A 14,222-nucleotide genomic window follows, 5' to 3' on the forward strand; every position below is an offset into this window, starting at 1 on the left:
AAATACTCTAGGAACAACAAGTAGGCCTGCAGAGCGGGAGCGAAGTGCTCTAATAGGGTGATATGGTACTACAAGGTCATTAAGATAAGATGGGGCCTGATTATTTAAGACCTTGTATGTGAGGAGCAGGATTTTGAATTCAATTCTGGATTTAACAGGAAGCCAATGAAGGGAAGCCAAAACAGGAGAAATATGCTCTCTCTTTCTAGTCCCTGTCAGGACTCTTGCTGCAGCATTTTGGATTAGCTGAAGGCTTTTCAGTGAGTTTTTTGGACTTCCTGATAATAATGAATTGCAGTCGTCCAGCCTGGAAGTAATAAATGCATGAACTAGTTTTTCAGCGTCACTCTGAGACAGGATATTTCTAATTTTAGAGATGTTGCGCAAATGGAAGAACGCAGTCTTACATATTTGTTTAATATGTGCGTTGAAGGACATATCCTGGTCAAAAATGACTCCAAGGTTCCTCACAGTGTTACTGGAGGCCAAGGTAATGCCATCCAGAGTAAGAATCTGGTTAGATACCATATTTCTAAGCTTTTCAGCGCCGAGTACAATAACCTCAGTTTTATCTGAGTTAAGAAGCAGAAAGTTAGCGGCCATCCAAGTCTTTATGTCTTTAAGACATTCCTGCAGTTTAACTAATTGGTGTGTGTTATCTGGCTTTATGGACAGATAGAGCTGGGTGTCATCTGCATAGCAGTGTAAATGTATGCTATGTCTTCTAATGATGCTGCCTAGGGGAAGCATGTATAATGTAAACAGAATTGGTCCTAGCACTGAACCCTGTGGAACTCCATAATTAACCTCAGTGTGTGAAGAGGACTCTCCATTTACATGCACAAATTGGAGTCTATTAGATAGATATGATACAAACCACTGCAGTGCAATACCTGTAATACCTACAGCATGTTCTAATCGCTCTAACAGGATATTATGGTCAACAGTATCGAATGCTGCACTAAGGTCAAGAAGGACAAGCACAGAGATGAGTCCACTGTCAGAGGCCATAAGAAGATCATTTGTAACCTTCACTAAAGCTGTTTCTGTGCTGTGATGAGCTCTGAAACCTGACTGAAACTCTTCAAATAAACCATTCCTCTGCAGATGATCTGTTAGCTGTTTGACAACTACTCTTTCAAGGATTTTTGATATGAAAGGAAGGTTGGAGATTGGCCTATAATTAGCTAAGACTGCTGGGTCTAGAGATGGCTTTTTGAGTAAAGGTTTAACTACAGCCAGCTTGAAGGCCTGTGGTACATAGCCGATTATTAGAGATAGGTTGATCATATATAAGATCGAAGAATTAATCAATGGCAGGACTTCTTTGAGCAGTTTTGTAGGAATGGGGTCTAAAAGACACGTTGATGGTTTGGAGGAAGTAATTATTGAAGTTAACTCAGAAAGATCGATTGGAGAAAAAGAGTCTAACTTAACATCAATGGTACTAAGAGTAGCTGTAGATAATATTACATCTGTGGGATGATTATTGGTAATTTTTTCTCTAATGATAAAAGTTTTATTTGTGAAGAAGTTCATGAAGTCATCACTAGTTAACGTTAAAGGGATGGTTGGCTCAAAAGAGCTCTGACTTTTTGTCAGCCTGGCTACAGTGCTGAAGAGAAACCTGGGGTTGTTCTTATTTTCTTCAATCAGTGATGAGTAGTAAGCTGTTCTGGCTTTGTGGAGGGCTTTCTTATAAAGCAACAAACTATTTCTCCAGGCTAAATGATGATCCTCTAAATTTGTGACACGCCATTTCCTCTCCAGATTACGAGTCATCTGCTTTAGGGTACGTGTTTGAGAATTATACCACGGAGTCAGGTACTTCTGATTAGAGACCTTAGTTTTCACTGGAGCTACAGTATCCAGAGTCGTACGTAGTGAGGAGGTGAAATTATTAACAAGATAATCGACCTCTGTTGGGGTAGCGTTCAGATAGCTGCTCTGCTCTGTGTTGGTACAGGGCATTGACGATGATAACAGTGGCTGGATTATATTCTTAAACTTAGTTACAGCGCTTTCAGAAAGACATCTACTTTGATAAAGTCCACTCTCCACTGCTGCGTAATCAATTATTGTAAATGTAAATGTTATCAAGAAATGATAGCGCCCAATCATCATTTAGCATCTAAACACAGCACTACTTTGAGTCTAATCAGGCGGTGGTGAGGAGATGCTAGCGGCCGGTGAAGCCCACACTTCAACACGAGACTCTGCCCAGCACTGGCAGAGTGCTCGCCATGAGACAGGAAGAGGAAACGTTATAATCTTATTAACAAAAGATGAACGCACCACACAGCTTTGCAGGCAGGAGCCGTGTTTCCGTGTTTGTCCTGCTGCACAGTCACAGCGTCGCTGCCGGTGTTAGCTGCAGGGCTCTGGCTGCAGGAGTCTGCACGCACCTGATCATCACTCCGGGTTCTCGGCTAGCTTAGCGTCACCACCAAAGAACCTTTGTAAGGACATAACAGTTACTGTTACTGCCTTACTGAAACATGTGATTACAGTAATTTGTTACTTTGTTGCACCCAGAGTTTGTTTCAGTGAAAGGATGCAGACGATGTTCTTTGTTTGCATTAATAAACGTCTGCGATCGCAGATTCAATGACTTCATTTCATTAGTATTTGTTTGTTTCCATCAACATAAATGTTCCTGGTATGAGTTTGAGGCTGCAGCAGTTTTTACTTCCTCTCAGTGTTTCTCAGCAGATGAGTGAGTGAGTGGCGTCCTGTCGATCTGCTGTGATCAGTAATCATTAATATTAACGTACGGACGCAGAAGCCTGTCCCAGGGCACTGACCTGAAGCCTGTTCTCCACATTTGCTTCTGTTTTCTTTACTGCTGGGTTGGAGGTCGGGTGGGGTTGGGTGAAGCTAAACGGACAGAGAGCAGACACGGCGAGCAGCTTTGGAGCGAGTCGCCGCTCGCTGTTTTCACAGTCGTTCTGAAGCGGCGCTGAAACACTGTTTATGAATTTATCCGGCTTAGAGCAGCTCTCTCCGCCCGGCTGCATCACACACACACAGACACACACACAGACACACACGCACACACATAGACACACGCACACACACACACACGCACACACACACACAGGCTGAAGGTGAGCGGTCAGATTTAAAGCTGCTGCATGTGCAGGGTGCATGAACCCGCTGCACGATCTGTATCAGGCACCAGCTGTGACAGCTGTGACAGCTGTGACAGATGTGGCGTTTCCCTGCTGGAAGCGGCGGCAGATTTACACTTATTAACCCGGCGAGGCTGCAGAGAGAGCGAGCGTGAAGCGGATTAGCCCGGCCTGTGTGGAGCACTGCAGCACCATGAGCAGCACTAAAGCAGAGAGGAATCATGGGAACTTTTTCTATCACGTATGATTTTGAAGAGTCCTTCAGTGTGAGCGTGGACGCTGTCACGCTCCCGGATGTGTGATGTGCTTCTGTGAAGCTATTCCTGCACCTCTCCCAGAGCTCCCACTGCTGGGAATACTCCCCGTGATCGAGGCAGGAGGTTACCTGCGCCGGGGCACTGAGTCTGATGGCGAGGAGGACGTGAGCGTGTGAGTAACAGCACGGGACTGTAACGAGCTGTGTGGGGCTCAGCACCGACAGGTCTGTGGTCGGAGCATCTCCGATGGCGTCCTCCTCGTGTGGTGCTTTTGTTGCTTGTGGAGGAAATCACTTCCTGTGTGTTCTGATTAGCGTTCTGTGGGATCGTTGGCTTCTGTCTGTTTGACGTGCAGCCAGCAGGACGTCTTTTTCCCGGGAAACCTGGTGCAGAACAAACAGAAGTGGGAGCGCGTCGGCTGATTTCACAATCAAATCTGACTGCAGAGTTTGCATGACGCAGGGACCTGAGTGCACTCCCCGTGGCTGCGCGTCACCGCTGCAGGATCTGCTCTCTCAGTATTTTCTGCCGTCCTCCCCTCATTTCTCTCCTCCTTTAATTTTCTCCCTCGCCGCCTCGCGCTCCGCCTGAACTCGTCTCTCTTTTCGGCTCATTTGCTCAGACCTGTCGGCTGTCGCCGCCCATAACTCACCTCCCGTGCTCGCCGCTCGCAGGCTCGGTGCTCACATCTCTTTTATTTCTACGACGGCTGCGGCAGACCTCCACGCTCCCTCCGCTGATCCCGGCATCGCATCCTTCCACATCTGGACCTCCCGCTGCCTCCGGAGGCCCGGAGCAGCCTCGGATTCACCAACAGGAAGTTGGTGAATTCCTGTGCTGCAGAGGACTGCTGACTGCTGCGTCAGAGGTGAAAGGTCACCGCAGCAGAGACTGAGCATAAAGGCAGGACAGCTGACATGTGACCTCATTCACATGATATCAGCTAAACACATTCAGAAGTTACAGTTACTGCTATGAATCATAGTTATGAGTCGTAATGGTCAGAGAGGGTCAAAGGTCACTGATATTGTATCCTGCTGGTTTAGCCGTGGTCCTCCCAGTGGTCACTCGTGGCATTGCAAAAAACCCAACAAACTCGCCTGTGGAAACACCTGTGGACCGCCGACAGCACTGAGCATGTGCAGAAGGCCACAGTGCAGGTGTTGAGCGCTCAGCTGCAGGTGAACTGGTGGTTTTTATGTTAACTGGTCAGATTGGTTTCCATATTCTTCTGTCTGCAGCCAATCAGACGCCTGCTCCTGTCGCACTCTCGGCTTTATTGGACTCACCTTTCCAGGTGGAACCAGGAACGTCCCGGCTTCCTGCTCCTCCTGCTCCTCTGGTCGGTGCTCTGCTGGAGGGTGTAGCTCGTTGGAGGCTTGGTGGTTGGATGATTGTTGGTCCTTTGTGTCTGCAGGTTTTCCTGAAGCAGTTTTCATGTCTTTGGTTGTTCCGAGTGTCCCACAGTGCTTCCAGGTATGTCCTGGCTCAGGTATGGAAAGGTGGATGAATGAGATGAGTTCATGGATAACACACTGGAGCAAATCTGATCCGGCTGTGTGAGTCAGAGAGATCCCGACTGGAGCAGGGGTCGAGCCCTCCGGCCGGCTGTGGTCAGATCTGCCGGTGTCCAGGTCTCAGGGACACCTGCGCCCCTCCCACAATGCACCTGGATGAAGACGAAAGGCCTGACCTCCTCCTCTCTCCCACTGTGTCTCAGCAGATCAGGATTAATCAGGACTACATCTGGATCTGGACTTCTACTACCTGGATTTGGGCCTTTCTGTGCTCTGATTGGCTCTGCCGAGAAGCTGCTGATTGGAACACCTGAATTGGAGGTGAGTTCACCTGTGAGTGCTGATGTCTTTAATGAAGCTGCTGCTGCAGCTGCACAGAGACATGCAGGGTGTTACTGTGTGTGTTAATGATCAGCTGATAGTCACACAGCAGTGTGGAGCTTTAATCTCGCTGCTTTCTGGAGTTCTATCAAGAAGCCCAGATGACCTCTGACCTGTGACATCACATGACAGACGTGTCCTGTCATACGTGTCCTCCTGTGGTCCTTGTGAGGTCTTCCGTGCGTTGCTGCCGTCATGCTCAGAAACAACTTTCATTTATGTCTTTGTGTTGACCTCTGACCTCTGCATACACAGAAACAGGCTTAAAGAACCGAGTACAGGAAATAGTCTGTTTCCTTGAAGAGAGACACATGCTGCAGATTTGACTTTGTTTTACTGAACGTGTGTGTGTGTGTGTGTGTCTGTGTGTGCGACGATAACAAACCGCTGTAAGAATTAATGAGTAAACACTGGAGGATGTGCAGAGTAAATGTGCCTCAGGGTGTGTGTGTGTGTGTGTGTGTGTGTGTGTGTGTGTGTGTGTGTGTGTGTGTGTGTGTGTGTGTGTGTGTGCGTGCCTCGAGGCAGTGCAGAGATCCCACGGGAACACTGGAGGTTAAAGGCCTGCTTGAACTTGAAAACACACACACACACGCACACACACACACACACACACACACACACACACACGCACACACACACACACACACACACACACAGATGAGATAGTATTCCAAAGAAGCTGATAAGGCCTCGACATGCCTCGGATAATAAGTCACAGTGTGAGCGAGGAAATCTGCTCGGAGCTGCTGATGGATGAGGGCTGAGATATCCGAGGGAAAGTTCGCTGGAAGGATGTTTGTGGAACACAAGAACTCATTTTTCCCACTGAGCTGCAGTCTGGACGTTGTTATCGAAGTCGGAATTTCTTTGGAAAGCGAAGCTGTGACTGACAGTCGGGATATTTGAAGCGCGGTGAGGAAGTTGGGCTTTTTTTGGATGTTTCTTATAGTCGGAGTATTTCGAAGGTTTTTGTGCAAAGGGTCAAATTTTAAGACACGCTGTTTAAAAGTGTCCAAATGTTTGTAGACAGCTGTTCCACTGACGGAAAACCAGGAAATGTGGGAACCTGACAGGAAAATATAAAAGTTTGATGTGTGCAGTCGCTCAGCGACTCAGCTCACGCCGTCAGGTTTGCGTGTGTGGCTGCATAAATCTCTGAAAGGGTGTGTTCAGTGTCGGTCGGCGAGGACAGCGCTGCTTCACACGAGCGTTTGTGAAACTACAGAAACTCATCGGCTCGTTCAAAAACATGTCATTCAAGACATTTTTGAAAAGCATTTTGTGGGGACGTCTGAGTGAAGCGTGAGGTTGGAAAGTGTGGATGGTGGGGACATTTGGATTGTGCCACACAATAAGAAGTTAACCCTAACCTGTGATGATGAGTCCTGCACGTCACAGCGACACAGACGTGGCGCTTCATTGTTATGGCGGTGCTCGGGGTCTTTGACCGAACCCCACGCGCCTCTCAGACAGACGCCGTGACGGGGGAAATGTTTGTGTTTGACGGAGCAGATGATGGCTCGCTGTAGCGCTGCGTTCGTTTGCAGAACTCACTCCCAAAGAGCCGTGCAGGGACCGGAAGCCAAGCTGACCCGCCGATGAGACAGTTTGGAGTTTGTTTTTTGCCAAATTTTGGTTTTACTGACAGCTTAAAGTCGCACTTTGCACGCTGCCAAATAAAAACACTCCTCTGCAACCAAAACACCAAATGCTGCTTCGCTTCCCTCCTCTTCCTCCTCCTCTTCCTGGTGTCAGTGCGATGGAGTAACTGATGCCAAGCAGCTCCTTCATCTGACGGGTCACAGAACGCTCGGTTTCACACCGCCCTCCTACGGGGGTGCTGGGACGTGTTTTGTCAGATATTAATTCCTGACGTCCGGCGTTGAGCCCGGCAGACGTTTCTGCTGCAGTGAAGCTGGAAACGCTCGATCAAGAGAAGCTTCGACTGAGACGTTTGTTGATTAATGAGCCGGGACGTCTCAGCAGAAAGCACTCGAGCATGGAAGAATGGGAACTGGCTAATACCTGGACCACCCAGGAAGTAATCCCCACTCACGCCAATTATTACTTATTGATGTTTTGGGCCCAATGAGAGCCTCATCACCCCAGAGGTGATAAGTGACCGTGACACGGAGCAGACTTAACCAATCACTGCACAGTATGCAGTCAGCATTTATCTGATGGAGCCAATCCCAAACGACATATGGCTCTGTTTACGTTTGTGCTCCGATCCCAACAGGAGGAGCGACGGTTAGCTTCAGTGTGTGGAGATCGCTAATCGATGTGCATGTGTGTACTTGTTGTACTGATGTTTCGGTGACACCCAGTAACGTGAGTTATTGCTGACACAGAGGACGTCAGCACAGGAATCTCTGGGCGAGTCTCAGGAAGTCTTCCTCCCAGGAACTCGTCCCATACTTCTACCTTTCTGCTGGCAGATGAAGGTTCCCCTCTCTGCTCAGGGATTGTTGCAGCAGCGATTATCTGATCTTTGTCCTGCTGAGGGCCTGAGACTCCCAGCCCCCAATCACAACAGCACTGACAGCGCTCTCAAAGCCTGGCTGGACTCGCGGTGCTGAGGAAATGACCCAGTTAGAGCGATATGTTGGGGGTCAGCTGACTGGGAACGCCGGCTCCAGGATGACCGTGTCAGCAGGAAAATCTCCAGTTATGATGGATGATGGTCCTTTCCCCTCCTTCACTCATGAACTCAGCGTGTTTTATGTTAGTCAGGATTTCTGTGATTATGTGCTGACCTCTGACCTTTGACCCCTGACTTCCTGTGAAGTAAGGTTTTGCTTTTGTTTGTATTTTTGTTTCATTTTGATAAGCCAGCTCATGAAGTCTGCTTCCTGCTGGTTTGAGGCAATAAAACTGTTGCTGTGGACTTTAAATGGCTGCAGGATTAATCCTGTGTGTGTGAGCAGGTGGTGGTGTTGGGGGTGGGGCTGCACGTCTGTCTTTGGATTAAATGTAAAAAGATTGGACCTCCTCCTCGGTCTCTCCTGTCTTTATCTGCCTGGCTGGAAAAAAGCTCTAAACCTCATGACCCCTCGTGCCTCCAATGGTGTATGACTGTGTCTTTCCTTACCAGGGTCACGTGGCTACAGCCTTCCTGCTGTCAGTCATGGCCCTGAGCACCAACCACCAGGCAGGAGGAGAGCATGCTCTCCACTGAGGAAGGGTAGCAGCTCCTGGTCCAGGTTATTCTTCAAGCAAGCTTTAATTGTCACATGTAGTGAATGGCCTGCATTTGTATAGAGGCGCTTTACACTACATTCAGTCATCCACCCATGGATGCTACATTGTTGCTGCTCGGGGGCGCACTGACAATTGAATTGAATTGCCATCACCCTGGCAGCCTCGCCGGACACTGGCGGCACCGGGCCCTCTGACCACCATCAGTAGGCAAACATGGGGTTAGTATCTATCTATCTATTCGTCGCGTCAATGTGACGTAATCGGCCTTCAAATGCGGCCTCCGGAGGATGCAGCCGATGTTTTGGGACACAGTCTAAAGCTGTAGCGTCCAGATTACTTACAGCTACTTCCTGCAGCTGATGTAAGATGCGGTCAACTGAACACAGCTTCAACCGTCTCTTTGTTGAAAAATAGTAACACGACCGCATTTTCTTGTTAGTAACGGTAACGGCGTTGTAACAATAGTAATTAGTAATAGTAATTAATAGTAATTAGTTAGATTACTCGTTACTGAAAAAAGTAACGCCGTTAGTAACAGCGTTATTCCCATCACTGGTTGCCGGTGTCTCTCGCTTCACATGTCTGAGAACAGCATCACCAATTACCAGAGTTTGACCCCCGGCGGGTGTGTCGCCGAGTGGGGAAAAACGGTTGGACACATGAACAGGTTGGTGGTGTACCTGGGGCTTCTGTTTAGGACTACGCTTCCTCGTCACCGTCACCCAGCTGCCCTCTTTCCCCAGCTACAGGGGCCTGGCTAGCTACGGGTGAATGAAGGGTGCGAAGCCGAGTCTCCGGTTCATGGATGGAGACAGGTTCCACCTGTTCTCCAATTATAATCAGAGTTGTGTCTGTGTCTCCTGAAGTCCTTTGTGAGTTCCTTTGTTTTCCGGACGTTCAGCTTCAGGTTATTTTCTGAGCACCAGCGGGACAAGTTCTCTACCTCCGCCCTCTACACACCACTTCAGTGTGCAGGAAGCGCTTGTGTATGAGTGTGAGACCGGTCCTCTGCAGCATTGAAGCTGGAGCAGACAGTGCTGCGTGTTGTGGGGTAGCACGCCGTGGTGTTTGTTGTGTTGGTGTTTGCGGTGTTGTGTTGGTGTTTGCGGTGTTTGAGTTGTTGTGTTGGTGTTTGCGGTGTTGTGTTGGTGTTTGTGGTGTTTGTTGGTGTTTGTGGTGTTTGCAGTGTTTGAGTTGTTGTTTTGGTGTTTGCGGTGTTGTGTTGGTGTTTGCGGTGTTTGAGTTGTTGTTTTGGTGTTTGCGGTGTTGTGTTGGTGTTTGCGGTGTTTGAGTTGTTGTTTTGGTGTTTGCAGTGTTTGAGTTGTTGTCTTGGTGTTTGCGGTGTTGTGTTGGTGTTTGCAGTGTTTGTTGGTGTTTGAGTTGTTGTCTTGGTGTTTGCGGTGTTTGTTGGTGTTTGAGTTGTTGTCTTGGTGTTTGTGGTGTTTGCAGTGTTTGAGTTGTTGTTTTGGTGTTTGCGGTGTTGTGTTGGTGTTTGCGGTGTTTGAGTTGTTGTTTTGGTGTTTGCGGTGTTGTGTTGGTGTTTGCGGTGTTTGAGTTGTTGTTTTGGTGTTTGCAGTGTTTGAGTTGTTGTCTTGGTGTTTGCGGTGTTGTGTTGGTGTTTGCAGTGTTTGTTGGTGTTTGAGTTGTTGTCTTGGTGTTTGCGGTGTTTGTTGGTGTTTGAGTTGTTGTCTTGGTGTTTGTGGTGTTTGCAGTGTTTGAGTTGTTGTTTTGGTGTTTGCGGTGTTGTGTTGGCGTTTGCGGTGTTTGAGTTGTTGTTTTGGTGTTTGCGGTGTTGTGTTGGTGTTTGCAGTGTTTGAGTTGTTGTCTTGGTGTTTGCGGTGTTGTGTTGGTGTTTGCGGTGTTTGTTGGTGTTTGAGTTGTTGTCTTGGTGTTTGTGGTGTTTGCGGTGTTGTGTTGGTGTTTGAGTTGTTGTGTTGTTGTTTTGGTGTTTGCGGTGTTGTGTTGGTGTTTGTGGTGTTTGCGGTGTTGTGTTGGTGTTTGCGGTGTTTGAGTTGTTGTGTTGTTGTTTTGGTGTTTGCGGTGTTGTGTTGGTGTTTGTGGTGTTTGCGGTGTTGTGTTGGTGTTTGTGGTGTTTGAGTTGTTGTGTTGTTGTTTTGGTGTTTGCGGTGTTGTGTTGGTGTTTGTGGTGTTTGCGGTGTTGTGTTGGTGTTTGCGGTGTTTGCGGTGTTTGCGGTGTTGTGTTGTGTTGGTGTTTGAGGTGTGAGGCGGTGTTGTGTTGTGTTAATGTTTGAGGTGTTGTGTTGGTGTTTGCGATGTTTGTTGGTGTTTGCGGTGTTTGAGTTGTTGTGTTGGTGTTTGCGGTGTTGTGTTGTGTTGGTGTTTGTTGGTGTTTGAGGTGTGAGGCGGTGTTGTGTTGTGTTAATGTTTGAGGTGTTGTGTTGGTGTTTGCGGTGTTGTGTTGGTGTTTGCGGTGTGAGGCTGTCTGCACGACTTCAAAGTGAAAGTAGAAACAGCAGCGGGCGCTATGGTAACCGCTAACTAAACGTTAGTGTTAGCTGAGGTCGCCGTTTGCACTCGTGTTTCTGTTCTGGTGTTTGATGATGACGTAGGGTTAACCCTGACATGTTGTGAGCTGTGACGATCTGAGGAGGTCAAAGGTCGTGTCCTTCCTGTCCACTCTGACCTCAGTGTGAGGTCGTCCAGGTTACAGCCTCGCTGTGTAGTCGGTCTCGTCTTTGTTCCCCTCAGTGTTTATTTGTCACTCCTGCACAGCACCTATAATTTCATTGCACCTGTACAGTGACAATAAAGGGCTATTCTATTCTATTCTATTCCATTCTATTCTACTCTACTCTACTCTATTCTATTCCATTTCATTCTATTCCATTCTAGTCTATTCTATTCTACTCTATTCTATTCTGTTCCATTTCATTCTATTCCATTCTATTCTAGTCTATTCTATTCTACTCTATTCTATTCTTTTTCATTCTATTCCATTCTATTCTATTCTATTCTACTCTATTCTATTATATTCCATTTGATTCTATTCCATTCTAGTCTATTCTATTCTACTCTATTCTATTCCATTTCATTCTATTCCATTCTAGTCTATTCTATTCTACTCTATTCTATTCCATTTCATTCTATTCTATTCTATTCCATTCTATTCCATTCTGTTCTGTTCTATTCTACTCTATTCTATTCCATTCTATTCTATTCCATTCTATTCTATTCGACTCTATTCTATTCTTTTCCATTCTATTCCATTCTGTTCTGTTCTATTCTATTCCATTCTAGTCTATTCTATTCTACTCTATTCTATTCTATTCCATTTCATTCTATTCCATTCTAGTCTATTCTATTCCATTTCATTCTATTCTATTCTATTCCAATCTATTCCATTCTGTTCTGTTCTATTCAACTCTATTCTATTCCATTCTATTCTATTCTACTCTATTCTATTCTTTTCCATTCTATTCCATTCTGTTCTGTTCTATTCTATTCCATTCTAGTCTACTCTATTCCATTCTATTCTGTTCTATTCTATTCCATTCTATTCTATTCCATTCTATTCTATTCTACTCTATTCTATTCTTTTCCATTCTATTCCATTCTGTTCTGTTCTATTCTATTCCATTCTAGTCTACTCTATTCTACTCTATTCTATTCCATTCTATTCTGTTCTATTCCATTCTGTTCTATTCTGTTCTATTCTATTCTGTTCTCTTGCAGAGCAGCGGAGGTGTGAAGCTTTCCCCTGAAAGGTTTGTGTGTGTCTGTGCTCTCTGTCCCACTTCGGCCTGTTTTTCCTTCCTAAGGTGTAAATCTGTGTCTCTGTGTTTGACCTGGTTTCCATCACGTGTCTGCTCCGTCACCCTCCGATGAAGCGGGGTGGAGTGCTTGGACGGAGGATGGCGGCTGACCTCCGGGGCTGACCTCTGGCGACTGATCTCTGGCGGCTTGTCTGGAGCCGGCCCACTTTAAACGGGTGCTGTTCATTTGTTTTTTCTCCGTGTCCCAAATTTGTGCTTCCTGTCTGACCCAGAAACGGAGCTGAGGAGGAACTCCAGACTCTGGAGCTAAACGCTTGTGTGGGAGTAACCGCTCTGATTTTGTCAGGCAGGCCTCGGTGGAGGTTTCACGCAGCTGTTGGAGTAAAGTTTCCTTCGAGGGTCTGAAGTGAATTAGACTGATGGAGTGTGTCGGCGTGTTAGCGCGCGGCGTTCTGTCCGATGTTAGGTCTGGATACAGGAACAAAGCAGAAGCTGCTGCCTCGTTGAGGTGACGGGACACGGGCAGATTTCGCCTCAAAGACGGAAATGTGGATTTTATTTGAAGTGTGTGGATGTGAGTGTCGCTGCAGGAAATTCTGAAAGATCACAAAACACAATCACGCTGTGAAATCTCAGCGCAGAGCCTCGCTTCCTTTCAGCCAGCATCAGCCAACAATATGGCCTGCACACACACACCTGTACGTATGCACACCTGTGCACATGTCACGAGCAGCTCCTATTAGACGCTTCGGGTAATTGTGGTCGTGTTGGACTCGACGGGTACACGCAGCACGCCTGGTTTAGCTAACTCAGCTACAAACCTGTGAAGTCCAGTTTCAGTGAGATGAGCTGGAAAAGAACTGATTGAGGGTTTTTTTTCAAGGATTTGATGCCGGCACGCTTTGGACGGGGTGGCGGCGTTTCAAAGATCGCCCACAGGTACTCGCTGAGCGCTTGATTAAGCCGCTCTGATCTCACTGTTTCGATGCGTGCCAAAGTGTCCGTGGTGCTGAACCTGGAGCTGCTCCTGATGCGTTTGTCAGTGTGTGTGCGCGTACGTGTGCATGTGTGTGCGTGTGAGTTCAGTGGTCTAAATATGATACTGAGAAAAGTCGCCTCCCCCCGCGCAGCGTCCTGAAACAGGATTACACGTCAGGCTTATTGCAGCACAGAGACGATGTACGCGTCACGTCTATTAGAGATCAGGCTCCTCTGGGCTCCTCCGGGCCGTCACGCCCTGACAGCAGTGAATTGTGGGTAGCTGGAACCCTCTCAGATATCAGCTGGGTTAATCACAAGGGCCGATATTTCAATCAGACGGAAAAAGCTGAAATTTGCCGCGAGCTTGTTCTGCTGCCGAGCCTGAGAGAGAAACTTCTGGGCTCTGGGAGCGTTTCAGGCGCGGCGAGGTCACAGAGCCAATCTGCTTCTCGTTTCCATGAACGTGTCACAGACGGGCTGCAGGAATAACGGTGCTGATCTGGGATCATCTAACAGTGAATGTTTCACATGAGAGTTTAAACACAAACGTTTGAAGGATACAGCTCGCTGACGCCATGTTTTACGTGGACAGGGATGAGTCTAAAGGGGGGCACGGGGGGCTGGGGGGCACTGCACCATATTTATGTCACATTGAAATGATATAAAATCCTGTGTTAATATTAAAAAGCTTTTTCCACGCGCTGGTAAGACTGTGAGGGTTGGTGGGTTGATCATAACGTCTGTATTCAGCAGCACAGACACAAACCTGAGGATGCTGAGACGCTGTTCTTCATCCGTCACAACACACACACACACACACACACACACACACACACACACACACACACACACACACACACACACTTCAAACCACACAAAACTCACACAGCCTTCCAGAAACAGTGAAGAGGAGTTTGTCCTCCTTGGCTGTGTTTGCATATTTATCATATTTTATCTGACTTTGTCCTCAGAGACCACGATCACGTTAAGTCCTGGTGAGTCCACAAGACAAATTAC

The 14,222-nt window shown here is 47.3% G+C and overlaps 1 protein-coding gene across 3 annotated transcripts in view; it reads left to right on the plus strand.

Moving 5' to 3' along the window:
- LOC148096516 (semaphorin-6D-like) overlaps positions 1 to 14,222 on the plus strand; it is a 105,362-nt gene that overhangs the window by 14,192 nt on the left and 76,948 nt on the right. For 2 of the 3 annotated variants that reach the window (XM_087834497.1, XM_087834499.1), the window contains exon 2: positions 5,112 to 5,226. The exons of the other annotated variant lie outside the window; for it this stretch is intronic. The gene's annotated coding sequence lies outside the window, so the exon portion shown is untranslated. The remainder of the gene's footprint in view (positions 1 to 5,111; positions 5,227 to 14,222) is intronic. 3 annotated transcript variants of the gene reach the window in all.

Source organism: Neolamprologus brichardi, chromosome 22 (genome assembly GCF_056152115.1).
Source record: "Neolamprologus brichardi isolate AB-2024 chromosome 22, ASM5615211v1, whole genome shotgun sequence".
NCBI lineage: Eukaryota > Metazoa > Chordata > Actinopteri > Cichliformes > Cichlidae > Neolamprologus > Neolamprologus brichardi.